Source organism: Lycorma delicatula, chromosome 5 (assembly GCF_047948215.1).
Source record: "Lycorma delicatula isolate Av1 chromosome 5, ASM4794821v1, whole genome shotgun sequence".
Classification (NCBI taxonomy): Eukaryota; Metazoa; Arthropoda; class Insecta; order Hemiptera; family Fulgoridae; genus Lycorma; species Lycorma delicatula.
This window is the reverse complement of record NC_134459.1, coordinates 3,768,809-3,786,137: the sequence shown is the minus strand read 5'-3', so window position 1 is coordinate 3,786,137 and position 17,329 is coordinate 3,768,809. Positions and strand designations below refer to the sequence as shown.

Genomic DNA, 17,329 nt, shown 5'->3' with positions numbered 1-17,329 from the left:
CAGATTTCAACGGAAATATCCATTTTGACCATCCCTGAATCCATTTTGACCAGTTTCGGCGTGGCGTCTGTACGTACGTACTTAAAACCCATTAGCCGAAAGATGTTGAAATTTTGGATTTAGGACTGCTGTAACATCTAGTTGGGCACCTCTCCTTTTGATTGCAATCGACTGCATCAAAAGTGTCCAAAAAAGCCCAAAATCAAAACATCTGGAGTTTGGACTTTTTCTTAACTGCAATAATAAGCCCCTATTCATAGCTTTTCAACGATACATCATAAGCGGTATTTATTTTCATCGGTTCCAGAGTTATAGACACGTAAAATTTTAATTAATGAAATATTTTGATCTTACAAGGGGAAGGCACTTCGATTCGAATCCGACTTCATCTCCTTTTTTTTTAACTTTTTTATATTTAAATATATTGATTTATTAATAATTATTAACCTCTGATGGTAAAAAAAATTTACCATAAATATTTCAATAACAATAAAAAAAACATATGAAAAAATATCAGAAGTTATTAATGAAATAAAATTTTACGTACTTTTAATTTAAAAAAAATGTATATATGTAATTTAATAGGCGTACAAGGAAGTCATATGGTGTCCGTCAGATTTTTTAGACTACAAGGAAAAGGGAGATAGATAATTTAAAGTAGGAAATTAACTTATATATATTAATATTTAATCCTTTATATAACTAACTATGAATTATATATACTTTTATTTATATTCAAATTATTATATATTCATTTACTGATTTTTTTTTTAGATGCAGTACTTCTAACGACTGGGAATTTTGTAAGTAATATTCATTTTCGAAATAAATTAATTTTTTAACAAATATTAATAAATATCGCTAAAAATAAATAAAAAGTATCGTTAAACGTTTAGCTGCTTAAATATTTTAATTAAGTTTGAATACATCCGCATAAAAATTACTGATTGCAACCGTGGTAAAATATTGATGTTTTCCTTATACTAAAAATACTAATAAAATAATAATATTTTTTTACGTTGTAGAAAAACAGTAACAGAACAACCTTAGCTTTTAAGTTTCCAGTTATTAAAATTTGTTTAATAAAACGTCCAAAAATACGGTTAAAAGAAGAATACAAAACAAAACTAATACTAAGAAATAATGACAAAAAAAATTAAAATTACCTTCAAAACTTATGAATTAGCGATGTAATTTTTCGTGTGAAAAAAGTCAGATATTTAGCAAAGTTTAAAGTTAGTGATCTGAAGAAAAAAAACGTCTACAACGAGACCGGTACGTAAAACGTAAAAAAGTAATAACGAATCCATCTGATGAAATATAAAGGTGAAGGTGCATAAAGAAGAAAAAAAAATGGGTGAAGTTTAAAATTCATAACACCTTCCTGCTTATTTAGACAGTTAAAAAATTACAGAAAAGTCCCCGACAGATTAAAGCAGAATAAAATCTATAATTACAATTATTATCGAATGACCTCGTCAAAATAATAATCGATTAAAAACAAACGGTATTAAGAAACAAGTTAAAGTAAACGTAATTAAAACAATGAATTACGCTACTATATATATATATATATTTTTTAAAGGCCTCGGAAAGCTGTGATAATTGAAAATATGTCAATATTGATCTCTATTTTATTAACTTAATTAAAATATGTAACCAAAGGACTGAATATTATTTATTTATAATAATATTATTACTAAATTAAAAATAAATAATATTATCGATTATAAAGAAATTTTAGTATTTTGAAACTTATTTATAACGGTAACAATGTACCTTCTTAATTTGACTTTCAGAGTGCGTTAGCTTTACCGTACCAAATGTGAACTTGCTCAGTCTGCCCGCTATTCTACCTTACATGCGAAGAAGGCAGTACGCGCGTTTATAGTTACGGATTTCAGCTCAGGCGCAGACTTTAATTAGACTTTTTACCGTTATGACATGCTAATATTAAATTACATCCAAAGCCGTTTTCCTAATCTTACTCCATGTGGTAATTGAAGTACGCAAGTTCAGCGTGTTTTTATCTGCGATATTTCATTTCTAATTTCTGTTATAATAAATGAACGATTTTTAATTGAATTTTTCTTAGTTACATTTTCTTACTATTTAAAAAATATTTAATTAAATTTTTATCGATCGTTATAAAAAGAAGTTGTTAATACAAATTTGATACGGTTATGTATTGCACTGTTTCAAACCGGATATCAGATTAGAGATTTTTTAACATTACACGCCAGAGTGAAAGAAACGAATGGAGATCTACTCGGTATTGCAAAAAAAAAAAATAAAAAAACATAATTTTGTTTTGGAACGTTTTTTTAGTCTTCCGCGAGATGTTGGCCAAATTTGAGAGATTAATTGAAAACATGAAAATAAATTTAAAAAAATCTCACGCGGACAAATTCCCTATCTCGCTTCACTTTCCTCTCTGCCCGCTCATTTTGTGTTTTTGTAATAAAATTTATAACTTAAGAACGGACTGAGATACTTCAATGAAATTTGCCGAACACGTAACGTCTTCTACAAAATAAATAAGTCTGGAAATTTCACCTTTGAAAATTCCAAAATGGCTACCGTTTAACTCTTAATCGATACTGTAAATATTAATTTTATGGAATTACGTTTTATTAGATAAAATATTAAGACTTTTATTGTGCGTAAGTTAACACCCGCTGTTTTCACTTCCTTCAGTAATTAAATTAAAAGTAATTATTGAATTATTTTTATTATTAATAATAATAATAGAACAGGCCAGCCACCGGGTCGGTCGTGGTGAACTCGTCATCGCAAATCAGCCGATTTCAAAATCGTGAGTTCTAAGATTCAAATCCTAGTAGACAGTTAACAACTATACGGATTTGAATACTAGATCGTTGATACCGGTATTCTTTGGCGGCCGAGTTTCAGTTAACCGTTCACCTCAGGAACGGTCGACCTGAAGCCGTACAAGACTGCAATTCATTTACTCATACATATCATCCTCATTCATCCTCTGAAAAAATGCCGTACGGTGGTTCCGGAGGCTAAGCAGAAAAGAAAAAAACAGGCACAAAATTATCAACTAGGATAATTTTTTTTTTTGATCCGCTTTAATATATTTCAACTGTTAATCAATCAATGGATTTAAATAAATGAGGTGTCATATTGTTCACGATAAAACGTTCAACATTTCATCTAATGAAACATAATTCGATGAAATTAACAAATCAAGAGCCATTATTTATTAAACGTCTTTAATGGCCGCCGTTTTTTAATTTTCAAAGTTAAAACGTTCAAACTTATTTATTTTTTAGAAGACGATGTTAGATACATATCTGTGAAATTTCATTAATCCGTTGTTAAGTTGTAAATTTAAAACGGTGAATGGAGGAAAAATTTAGCGAAGTAGAGCATGCCGCACGAATCTAATTATTTACTTTTCCAGGATGTCCTGAATCCATTAATCGTTAAGTTTCCTACGACGCTCTGTATACGATGAAAATTTTTAGTTACTTATTTTTCAATATTTAATTTTATTTGGTTATCGTTAAAACTGTGCGCTTCAACAGCGATGTTAAATTACGTACTTCAAATACAACAAATGTGCGTACTTCACTTTATGATTTCGTATTAACCACGAATTTGAATCTTGTTTTGTTATCCTCTGCCTTCTGCAGTTAATTCTGTTATATAAATAAATAGCTTGTGAAAAAATTAACTTTGCCTGTATTTAAATAAATTTTAAGTTATTTAATTATTATTACAAAAAATTATTTACGTCAATTTTTTATTTTAAAGAGTTTGATCTATTTTATTTTATCCAAAGTATTAAAATAAGGACTTTTTTGAATAAAAAAAAAATAACCAAATAACCAATAAAAATAACGTTTGGAATAACTTTAAAAAAATGCACGATTCACATATCCTTTAATATTAGTTCTACAACAGCTAATGTATGTTGTAAAGTCGGCATCTCTCTGTTATTTAATTTTATAGATTAATTCATATTCTAATAATTTCTTCATATTTTAAATTATTATTATTACAACTATTTCCTAATAATTTCATGAGCTTTTGACAACTTTTACTCCTTAACTGTCCAAGTAAAACTTATTTATTCCAAAAATTATTTTTTTTTAATCTGCACTCTTTGTAATATATATATATATATATATATTTTATATTATTTTAAATTTTATTTATATATATATATATATATATATTTTCCTTTGTCCTGGATAGTTATTGCATTAATTTTTAAATTGCAATCCATTACAATCCCGTGCACTATATTTCTGGATTTTTATACATCCTTTGATCTTGCTTTACTTAAAAGCCATTTAACGTTGGAATATAAGATTCAGGAAAACGTATTTCAAGGTTTTTCTTCAATTTTATTTAGTCGTAAGTAAATTTCCTTGTTCTTTTTACGATATTAAATTAAAAATAAATAGCTATTTTGTAGAAAAAATTTTAACCTTTACTCAGTCTGACCCTTCCTGAATCGCTTAATATGTCTTACGTATTCTGAGAAACCGGTTTTATTTTCCTTTTTGTAAATTATAAAATTTAATTAAAAAATTTTTGTATTTATATCATTTTATCGGAAGTAAAATTTTGAGGTGCAATTTATAAAAGGACAACTTCGAAGAAACCGAAACCGTTAGTCGCGGTTACCGTATAAATTCCATTTTTCTGTAAGGCAGTGTTTCATCCGATCGAGGGATCAGCCTGAATAGTTTATATATGCTTGATTCCTGCAATCGTGAAACTATTATATCGACGGATGAATGAGGTTGTTCGTGTCTCAGCTGGGTTTTTTAATCTCTAGAGAGAAAGAAATTTCTTTTGCAGCCCCGAGTATATTTAAGCCCGGTCAACGAATAATTGGTGAACGTTAATGCGTTGTTTCGAAACGAGTAATAAAAACGCCATCTCCTGACGGATTGTGAAGAGAACAGTTGCCCGTTACGCGAATGGAGTCCTGAAATCTTCTCTTTGTGTGGGGGGTTTGTCTCGTATTGTATTTCCTTCGCGATTAGATCGCACTTTCTCACCGATTATCTCTTTTTCTTATCCTTAACTCTTTTTATTGTTCCTATTCCTTTTCCTTCATGCGGAAGGTGAATTTGTTGTGCATCTACCTTTGGAACGAAAAGTTAACCTTTTGTTTGATTTTCACTCGATAGAATTAAAAAAAGGAAAAAAGGTCGATCGTTTTTACTTACTAAGATTCTGTAGTGTAGAATATTGTCGTGTGATGCGGTGGTTCCGCGCGGCTCGATCAGGATATTGAGAGGTTGTTCACAATTTATAATATAGTAGTCAATTTGTATTTTTATTTGAAAATCCTTACCTACCGATTGATGTTTTTTCCATATGTTAGGGGTGATGAGGGAAGCTTAACTCCAGATTTTTAACATCCTCTCCCATAGTTTTTTAAAAACTCAAAAACTTTTGGAAATGCGTTTTTCTTTGAATCTGTGCATTTTAGAGAAAGGTTTTTCAAACAAAAAATGTAGAGAACATTCTCCTCTACAATTAATGTCATTTAAGTTATGCCGTATAATTTGAAATTGAAATACTAGGTGGCGCTGAAGTTGAAAAAAACGTGTTTTTTCGGTTTTTTCACCGGAAAAAATTGTTTTCGTCTGTATTGCGTTAGGAAAGTTGTTAATCTCAAAAAAACAGACGACTTTTATTTATACAATTTTCTTGTACGACTTACCGTTTTGGAGCTGTAGCTTGTGAAAGTGTGAAAATGTTGTTAATTGGACACGTGTTCGAAACCGGTCTACTCGTTTACAACGTTTTTTACAATTTCAGCGCCACCTAGTATTTCAATTTCAAATTATACGGCATAACTTCAAAGACATTAATTGTAGAGGAGAATGTTCTCTACATTTTTTGTTTGTAAAACTTTTCTTTAAAATGCATAGATTCAGAGAAAAACGCATTTCAAAAACTTTTTGAATTTTTCGAGTTTTTCAAAACTCTATGGGAGGGGGATGTTAAAAATCTGGAGTTAAGCTTCCCTCATCACCCGTAACGCATGGACAAAAGATAAATCGGCAGGTAAGGATTTTCAAATATAGCCTATTTTGATGGGACCCACCGGGTTGGTCTAGGGGTTAACGCGTCTTCCCAAATCAGCTGATTTGGAAGTCGAGAGTTACAGCGTTCAAGTCCTAGTAAAGCCAGGTATTTTTACACGGATTTGAATACTAGATCGTGGATACCGGTGTTCTTTGGCGGTTGGGTTTCAATTAACCACACATCTCAGGTACGGTCAAACCGAGACTGTACAAGACTACACTTCATTTACACTCATACATATCATCCTCTGAAGTATTATCTAAACGGTAGTTACCGGAGGCGAAACAGGAAAAAGCAATAGCCTATTTTGATGACAAATTGCCTGTACTAATGTTTATATAGTTAAAGTTTATTGATTTAAAATGTTCAAATTACAATCGGCAAATTAATAATAATAACAGTGGTGATAAATACAATAATAATAATAAAACAATTAATGAACACAAATATTAATATAGTTATTAAACACAACCACAATAATAGTACTAAAACATAACATAATCAGAACAGTAAGCGTGTCACAAAAACAGACAAAAATACACAACGTAATCAAAGATAACAATCAAAATTATTACACGTCAAATAGTGACAGTAATGTCAATAGTAAGTGATAAATACAAATTATACATAAGAGAGTTTAAAATAAATAATCGTTCGCAGTTCATTCCAGGTACATAAACAGAAAACTAGTATTCTGACCCGTTAACAAAGAAACCGCTAGTTTTAACCCTTTTTAACCGCTATTTATTTTATTTATTTATTTAGCGTGGTACAGAGACACAACACCAATTACAGTAAAAAATTAGACAAACCGCTAGTCTTACATTAACAATCTTATAAAATTCACTTGCAAATCCCTTTAGTTGTCTATCTTAGCGGTATATGAATGAAGTCTACTGCATTATTCATTTCACTTATACGCTTACAGTTTTATTGCAACTCACCGATAGTACTTTCTTGGTTACTGAATTACTCGTGGCGTCACCTTAATCGTATCAAACCGGATACTCTCCACGCAGTACCGTCATCGTACGTCTCGCTAGACCGGTTCTAAGAACTCTTTGCCGAATTCTCGCAAATCCAAACAACTCGCAGCCTCTCCTCTCAGAACTGCCCTCGCGCGACCGACGTCGTTACGCCTCGCAGACTGGTTCGTGGATTTCCACCGAACTGCCCTTTTAGCCGGTCTTACTGGGCTATTTATGCTGCTAGTCTGTTTACCTGTAGGATCGGACCCGACTCGAAGCGCGAGAAGAGTCGACCGAGGCTTTGTTCCCATGAATTCCAAACCTGATCTCTTCTCACCGTACAACAGGTGTGCATTGTGTGTTAAGGGGTAATATAACAAGGGACGATTGTAAAACGGACCTTTTTTTTTACAAAAAGGGTTCTCCTTTTTGTCCCTTTCTGGATTCTTCCCGATCGATTATTATTTTTTTTTACTTTCATAATAATAGGTAAGAATCCGTTATTCAGGCCCGCCAAACCGGTCTTGTTACAATATGAATGTAAGGGAAATTATCGCAACGGGTCAAACTTTTGGTTATGCAGATTTTTTTCATTTCTCGACGTTTTGAAATTTCCGGAGTTTAAAAACGCAAAAAGGAATTTGTAGATATATTCTGTATTTACAGGTGTTTAATGGGTTTGCGTTTATTATTCTTAATATGTCTGGAACGGGTGAACGTACAATCGTGAAATTTGGACGGTGAATTGTATATATGGGAGAAATGATACTATTTCATTTTTATGAAAATCGGAAAACGTGTTGCGGGTAGTTCCTTTTTAATTCCACGCTATTGCCTCGAGGTAGGTGAAATTCGGTGAAAATTTCATTGCGAAATTTGAAAAGCTATTAGCAGTAGTTAAAAAAACTTCAAAGTCAATCAAAAATTCTTACCTCTTTGGATTACCCCGTGACTACTATTTTGACCCGGGTGATGTTTTGATGTAAATTTTGTTTGTGTGTGTGTGTGTGTGTGTGTGTGTATGTGTTTATCGTTTATACACGCATACGTATTTCTACATCTTTTGAACTTGCTTACCTAAAACTTGTTAAAATGGGAATAGTGTATTTATTTAAGATTCAGGGAAACGGAATTAAATTTTTTTGTTCAATTTTGTTTAGTCTTAAGTAAATTTCCTTGTTTTATGTAAATTTCGATGAGATACTTTTATCGGCTATTAGTATTAATGTTACAAAAAATCCCTCACCCTTTCTTCTCCAACAAATAAGAAAACGTAAATGTTAGAGATTTTAAGTATTTTTAGTACTTGTTTAGAGCGGTAAGGAAGCCTGTAGAGAGAACAACCCCGAAACTTGCATCAGGGAAATTCATTTTTAAAAATATATTATATTACTGGTTTTAGAGTCTTCAAAAAAATAAGTGAATAAAACTCAATAAGAACATAAACAATGTCTGAATATTATTAATAGTTTAGAAGAATTATTTATTATAAGCTATTTTTATAAATACCGGGAAATTCCAGCTTTATAATTTTGTACTCTTATTTAAGAATGTTATTCTGTTTCCATTTTATTGTCCTCGTTTAAAATACTTTCATATTTTAAATTTACGTAAAACTACAATTTTAACCCCAAACAGAACAAACGATTTTTATCATTTTTCGATCGCTTTCTTAAGCGAGAATCGTGAAAGTAACTAAAAGCGTTACGGACGTTTTACTTATCAAATCGGTTTGTTTTATCGCTAAAAATTGATAGTTTAATAGTACAAGAAAATTTGAGTAATAATTGAATATTTTAATCCTTATTTGCAAATAATACGTTGTCAGATTTGCAGAAATTTTAATCCGATAATTTCTTTTAAATCCAGGAATAATATTTTTAAAAATTATAAAAAAGTAATTAATATTGAATATTTATTTTTTTGCACTCGCTTAATCTTTTTAATATAAAATAGCTTTTATCAAATTAAGCTGTTTACTTTTGAAGGTTAAATTAAAAAGTGAAAATGTTTATAAATTTAACGTCATGCTGGATTCTTAAATACTGATCTTTTTAATAAAATTTAATTTACCGCTTTCATAATATCTTTTTGAACAGTTATTAAAGGATTTTATTGGAACATTGCGTTAAAATATATATTTTCTTATCAGGAACCGTTACAGATAACTGGAGTGTTAATTTGATACTCTAATTTCTTTACGTTGTATATTAGATGTAACTGAAAATATTATCTCGTAATATTTGATCGTTATCGTGTTTAATTTACCATTTACTTCTAGTTTCATTTTCGCACTTTAATTTATATCTATTCTCTAATGATCATTTGATTTCATTTTCAGCTCGTTCATTCGATCCGATTACCGTATATATAATGAAATCGTTAATAATATTTCTTGAATATTTTCAGTTGTTAAACTTCTTTGAATATACCTTATATGTGGATCCGCTGTATAATTACATATACGTATCAGGAGTGGAACGGATATACAAAAAATTAATTTGTTTAGATTATTAAACGGCAACTTTTTCTGTTATTTTTTTTTTTTTATGTACGTATTTAGTTTTTATAACAGAGAGTAATAATTCAAAAGCAACTTAAATCCAAATTTGCCGTAATTTACTACTACTTGTCATGAATTTCGCTTCGGTTCACTAATGCCGTAAAAGACATTAGCATAATATTCGGCTTTTTAAAAATCCCGATAAAAAAGCATCTTGTTCTGAAACATTTTCGGATCTCGCTAGTAAAATCATATCGACATTTTTGTTTCAAATTTTCTCTTTCGTCCCCTTATTGTTTCCGATCATCACCTCATCTATTAATTCCGTCCTTCTTAATCCTCGGTTCTTCTCTATCGGCCTTTCCGATGCGGTCGTTAAGATTCCACTTTTCTCCGCGTATTCTAACCGGTTTAATTTTCTTTTGAGTATTTTCCGCACAAATTCTCTTTCTTTTTTAATCCTGTTCGTTACTTACTCATTCATCACTTTATCTGTCCATCCTTCTCCATACCCGCATCTCAAAAGCCTCAATCTAATCCCTCTCCCTTTTCCTCGACGACCATGCTTCACTCCCGTACCGCAAGATACTCCATACGTAGAATTTGACTGATCTCTTCCTTAACTGTAAGTCCAGTTTATAACCCGGTAATTTCCTCTTTTTACTGAAGGCTTCCTTTGCGATCGCTATCCTTCCTTTCATTTCCATTGCGCGTTTCCAGTCTTCTGTCACCATAGTCCCCAAATATCTTTAATATTTTAGTTTTTCTATTTTTCCTTCAGTCGTCCTTACCGCTAAATCCTCTTTGTTGTTTTCTTTCATTCCTTACTCCAGGAATTTTAACGATCTTTGAAACGGGTAGAATCATCGTATCACCAGCGATCGTTATGCATCTTATTTTTCGTCTTCCTAAACTTATTTTTTCTATATATTCCTTACCGTAATTAAATTTCAATATAATTTTAATATTATAAACGAATGAACGAATGAAATATAAATGAATGAATTTCACGTTTAAATTTGAATCGATTTAAATTTTGTACGTCGGTGAGGGGCAGCGTCCTTGTTTAATACTAGACATAGACGCATTCGGTCAGACATATTCTTATTTGGTTTCGCTGCTGTTGTTTGTCTGTTACATAATTCCTTTCTTAAACAATCTTTTGTCTTTTCATTCTACTTTTTTCTTTTTGAGAATCTCCATCGTTTTCTTCCATCGACTGTATCAGATATCTTCTCTAAATCTGTAAAACACAAACTCATTACTCTTCCTCCCTGTTAATATCTCTCCCAGCGATCCTTAGTTGCCCGATGCCATCTCCGGCTCCTTTCCCTTTTCTGAAGCCAAAATGTTCCTCTTCCGCATTGTCTTCCATTAATCTTAACATCCTCCGGTTTAGGACTCTTTTTACAATCTAAACATCAATATTTTGTAATTTCTTATGTTCTTCTATCTTGTTAAACGTATAAATCATTATTATTATTTTTATTTTGTTACATTTCATCCAATGGGTAGGACAAATGTGGATATAGTAGGAATTAGTGAGGTTCGGTGGGAAGAGGAAGGCGACTTTTGGTCAGGTGATTTTAGAGTAATTAACTCAGCGTCAAATAATGGGCAGGCAGGAGTAGGTTTCGTGATGAACAAGAAGATAGGGAGGAGAGTGGAGTATTTCAAAACGCATAGCGATAGAATCATTGTAATAAGGATAAAATCAAAACCTAAACCGACAACGATTGTTAACGTCTATATGCCTACAAGCGCCCATGAAGATGATGAGGTAGAGTGTGTATACGAAGAGATTGATGAAGCAATTAAACACGTAAAAGGAGATTAAAATTTAATAATAGTTGGAGATTGGAATGCAAGCATTGGAGAAGGCAAGGAAGGAAATATAGTGGGTGAATACGGGCTGGGCAAAAGGAATGAAAGACGGGACCGACTTACAGAGTTTTGCGAGAAGTATAATTTAGTAATTGCCAACACCCAATTTAAAAATCATAATAGAAGAATATACACTTGGAAAAAGCCAGGCGATACTGGAAGGTATCAGATAGATTATATCATGGTTAAGCAAAGATTTAGAAATCAACTCGTTGACTGCAAAACTTACCCTGGAACAGACATTGATAGCGACCATAATTTGGTGATAATGAAATGTAGATTGGGGTTTAAAAACCTGAAGAAAAGGTGTCAGATGAATCGGTGGAATTTAGAGAAGCTTGAGGAAGAGGAGGTAAAGAAGATTTTTGAGGAGGACATCGCAAGAGGTCTGAGTAAAAAAGATAAGGTAGAAAATGTAGAAGAAGAATGGGAGAATGTTAAAAAGGAAATTCTTAAATCAGCAGAAGCAAACTTAGGCGGAATAAAGAGAACTGGTAGAAAACCTTGGGTTTCAGACGATATATTGCAGCTGATGGATGAACGTAGAAAATATAAGAATGCTAATGATGAAGAAAGTAAAAGGAACTATCGGCAATTAAGAAATGCTATAAACAGGAAGTGCAAACTGGCGAAAGAAGAGTGGATTAAAGAAAAGTGTTCAGAAGTGGAAAGAGAAATGAACATTGGTAAAATAGACGGAGCATACAGGAAAGTTAAGGAAAATTTTGGGGTACATAAATTAAAATCTAATAATGTGTTAAACAAAGATGGTACACCAATATATAATACGAAAGGTAAAGTCGATAGATGGGTGGAATATATTGAAGAGTTATACGGAGGAAATGAATTAGAAAATGGTGTTATAGAGGAAGAAGAGGAAGTTGAGGAGGATGAAATGGGAGAAACAATACTGAGATCTGAATTTAAGAGAGCTTTAAAAGATTTAAATGGCAGAAAGGCTCCTGGAATAGACGGAATACCTGTAGAATTACTGCGCAGTGCAGGTGAGGAAGCGACTGATAGATTATACAAACTGGTGTGTAATATTTATGAAAAAGGGGAATTTCCGTCAGACTTCAAAAAAAGTGTTATAGTTATGATACCAAAGAAAGCAGGGGCAGATAAATGTGAAGAATATAGAACAATTAGTTTAACTACTCATGCATCAAAAATCTTAACTAGAATTTTATACAGAAGAATTGAGAGGAGAGTGGAAGAAGTGTTAGGAGAAGACCAATTTGGTTTCAGGAAAAGTATAGGGACAAGGGAAGCAATTTTAGGCCTCAGATTAATAGTAGAAGGAAGATTAAAGAAAAACAAACCGACATACTTGGCGTTTATAGACCTAGAAAAGGCTTTCGATAACGTAGACTGGAATAAAATGTTCAGCATTTTAAAAAAATTAGGGTTCAAATACAGAGATAGAAGAACAATTGCTAACATGTACAGGAATCAAACAGCAACAATAACAATTGAAGAACATAAGAAAGAAGCCCTAATTAGAAAGGGAGTCCGACAAGGATGTTCCCTATCTCCGTTACTTTTTAATCTTTATATGGAACTAGCAGTTAATGATGTTAAAGAACAATTTAGATTCGGAGTAACAGTACAAGGTGAAAAGATAAAGATGCTACGATTTGCTGATGATATAGTAATTCTAGCCGAGAGTAAAAAGGATTTAGAAGAAACAATGAACGGCATAGATGAAGTCCTACGCAAAAACTATCGCATGAAAATAAACAAGAACAAAACAAAAGTAATGAAATGTAGTAGAAATAACAAAGATGGACCGCTGAATGTGAAAATAGGAGGAGAAAAGATTATGGAGGTAGCAGAATTTTGTTATTTGGGAAGTAAAATTACTAAAGATGGACGAAGCAGGAGCGATATAAAATGCCGAATAGCACAAGCTAAACGAGCCTTCAGTAAGAAATATAATTTGTTTACATCAAAAATGAATTTAAATGTCAGGAAAAGATTTTTGAAAGTGTATGTTTGGAGTGTCGCTTTATATGGAAGTGAAACTTGGACGATCGGAGTATCTGAGAAGAAAAGATTAGAAGCTTTTGAAATGCGGTGCTATAGGAGAATGTTAAAAATCAGATGAGTGGATAAAGTGACAAATGAAACGGTATTGCGGCAAATAGATGAAGAAAGAAGCATTTGGAAAAATATAGTTAAAAGAAGAGACAGACGTATAGGCCACATACTAAGGCATCCTGGAATAGTCGCTTTAATATTGGAAGGACAGGTAGAAGGGAAAAATTGTGTAGGCAGGCCACGTTTGGAGTATGTAAAACAAATTGTTGGGGATGTAGGATGTAGAGGGTATACTGAAATGAAACGACTAGCACTAGATAGGGAATCTTGGAGAGCTGCATCAAACCAGTCAAATGACTGAAGACAAAAAAAAAAAAAAAAAAAAACATTTCATCCTTTCTTTTTGTTTTTTAATGGATTTCCAAACTGAAGTTTTAAACAGTAATCCACACCGTTCAATATTTCTTTAACTAATTTTTTGTTTACGTTAAAAGCATTGCTTTGTATTTTTCTACATATTTGCTCTATATTTCAACACTGTTTTCTTTTGATTGTTTCTTCGCTGTCGTATTTTCTCAGTTCTTCTTATAGTTCAACGTACAGTTTTGTTACGGTCCGATTTGAGTAGACAATATTCTTATTTCAACTCTTTTTCGAATTAATGCTTCGTTTTTAATACTTATATCGAATAAATAATATTAACAGTCTCTTCTTTGTCGCTAAAGTGATTGCAAAGAAACGTTTAGAAACTTACAGTTTAAATTAAGTATTATTTTTTCGTTTGGATTAAATAAATGGCAGTGTCGCTGAACTTATCGACCTAAGATAGTGTAAAACCGGTTACTGAATTTAATTTAGTAATTAAACTAGGTGCATTCCCGTGGTGGTTCCTCAGGAACTGTTGTTGAAGGAGCAAGCCGGTTCATTTTTATTACAAGGGCGATACTAATCGGCTTCATTTGAGCGTGCTTAGGCTTTATTAACGAGGCGATAAGAACATTAAAGTTTTAGCAGCGGATCGGCATCTCCAAAGCAATTATCGCTCTGTATAATTGTCTGATTTAAGTTTTTTTGTCTGTATGGAATTTTCTAATAATTTGTCACGGTATCTAAATTTTATTTATTATAATAAATGTAGCGAGGAAGTTGAATAAATATTTACTAAACTGTAAAACAAGAAACCGTTAAAAAAATATTTTACTTAAATTTAAAACTATCGATCGTAATCGATTGTTAAACGATCATAATTAATAGGTATTACAGGAAATAGTATATCAATTATAGAAACACAATTATATTAAATTAATGAAAAAATAATAATTAATTAATAGTACTTGCGGAACATTTCTACTAGTGTAGAAAAAAAAGATATGTAGGTCATAAGGATATGAAAGAAAGATTAAAACTAGAACAAATAGACCAGTGAAATCGGCTATAGTTTAACATTAGCTGTAAACGATCACAAATGTATTAGACTAAACTTCTAAAAAATGTCAGTAATAAACAAATATTTAAGTAGTGTGCAAACTTAGTTTATCGATCGTGATGTAAAATCTTCATATTTGATTTACTATGAGAAACTAATATTATTAAAAACAATTTTTATGAAAAAGAAAATTAAAATGTTATGAACTTTTTTCTTCAATTTTGTTCATGGAAGGGGTTAAATAAATTCACAGTACATAAAAACAACCTCTTTTGATATAATTCTTATCGGTTTAAGGTTCACGGTATTTCTATCTATATTTTTGAGATAAATTTTTTCTTATCCGACCTTACATGAGGAGAGAGAGTACGTTGAAACGTAACGGGCAGTTAGTGTGGGTCAGTTTATTTATTTTTATACGCTGTCAAAAATACTCATTTCTAATAAACGGTTTATTTAAGTTATTTTATTTTTATAATCTATACACCGGTTTCTTGATATCTACTGAAGATTATAAAAACGATCAAAATGGTCATATATATTTTTTTAAAGTTATTTGTTTTTTAAATGACGTTCGGGTGGCTTTATTGATTTCCAACTTCTAAATAATCGTTTAGATGTAATCGGTTGAATATTTTGATTTTAAATGTAATCGGGATCCGTCTTGGGCCCCCTGCTATGGAATTTGGTGTATAATGAGGTCTAAAACTAGACTATCCGGAGGGTGCGGTGCCAGTTGATGTTGCCGACGATTTAGCCCAAGTAATGACGGCGAGGACAAAGGAGGGGCTGGCTGACGCGGCAAACGTAGCCCGTAGTGAAGGTAAGGAGGTGGGATGGTGGAGAAAGATTTTCATCTTTCTAGCGAGAAAACAAAACTGATACTAATCACTTGGGTGAAGAAGAATTCAGTGTTGAACACCCGCTAGAACTCTTGACGGAAGTTAAATTTCTTGGGATTTGGATGAATCGCAGATCCAATATTTGCAATCAAATTTACAATCCGTATCAGGGAAACAAATAAAAGAGCGGCAGAAACCCGTTAAAAATTTGGGTAGATTGCTCGGGTGTGTAGCAGGTTCGCGTACCTCAAAACGAAGGCTCTATGTACACGTCGTTAACTATATATTATTATATGGAGTTCCGGTCCGGGGACGGGCGCTGGAGGTGGACTGGAATAGACGTTTGATGGAGGGTATTCAGAGGCGGATGCCCCTTAGAGTCGCTATTGCTTACGCTTCGGTTGACACCGAGGCGGTCTTGGTTGTCGCGAGGATCCCGCCTCTGCGACAATTAGGTAAAACGCAACGAAATTAGCGGAAGGAGCAAACCGGACTACTTCACATGAAGATATGATGAGAGAATGGCAGAACGGATGGGACACCTCCAGCAAGGGTCGCTGGACGCACCGGTTGATTAAAGTGATCGAGCCGTGAATAGGGAGGAGATTTGGGGAGCTAAATTTCGGGCTGACCCGGTTTCTGACTGGCCACGGAGCGTTCAGGAAATATACGAGTGGAAGAAGGAGGGCCGAAGATGACACCTGTCCTTATTGTGGAGAGCAGGACACTCTTTGATCGTTTATATGCCTGAGATGGAAGGACGAGAAACGTATATGCGTGCAAACTGTCGGACCGATTAACGCTGATACAAAGTAGAGTGCGTACACAGTGGAGTACAATAACTTGAAACGATTTAAAAATTTAAAAGAACGATTTAAAAAAAAGAAGGGAAAGCGAGGGGGGTTAAGGACAGCCTCTCGTGGAGCCGTCGTTCGTCTGTGCTCGCACGGATGTGCAGCGCTGAGGAAGCACGGGAACTTTGGAACCCTTAAGCTAGGAAAAAGGCCACAGACCCGTTTGGGAAGCCCCTTAGAGTTCCTCGATTAGAGGACGGCCAACAAAAACCTAAGTTCCGGCTGCTCGGGCGGTACCCGCATCTGTACAAAAGTAACTGTCTTTACTAGGATATGAACCTTAGAACTCTCGACTTCGAAAATCAGCTGATTTGCGATGTCAAATTAACCGCTAGACCGGCCCGGTGTTTGAAATTTGAAACGCTTTAATAGATTTCTATTTTCTATTCGCCGGAAGTTATTTCTGATTTTTCAAAGAATGTTTATAGGCCTGCTGTCTCAGCCGCCTTTTTTTAGATTCTTTTCTTGTTTAATCGCTTCTTCCTGTGTTTCTGCTAGCACAGCCATATAGATCGCAAAGACAGACATCTGATTTGGGTTCCGTTGTTTTTTTGTCCCTATCCTTATTCATTTTTTCCAGAGGATCCCAGAAAGTCCTCGTTCTTTTCCCAGAAGGTCTTTGTATTTTGTGCAGAATGAGGTCGAAAAACACGTTTATTAATAAATACAATAAACATGTATAATTTTTTTATAACGATTTATATATTTCTTAATAAATTATTATTTATTAA

General features: G+C 32.9%; 1 protein-coding gene across 1 annotated transcript in view; it reads left to right on the top strand.

The window, feature by feature from the left end:
* LOC142324669 (uncharacterized) overlaps positions 1-17,329 on the top strand; it is a 538,037-nt gene that overhangs the window by 31,966 nt on the left and 488,742 nt on the right. Inside the window, exon 2 of the mRNA XM_075365546.1 lies at positions 775-803. The gene's annotated coding sequence lies outside the window, so the exon portion shown is untranslated. The remainder of the gene's footprint in view (positions 1-774; positions 804-17,329) is intronic.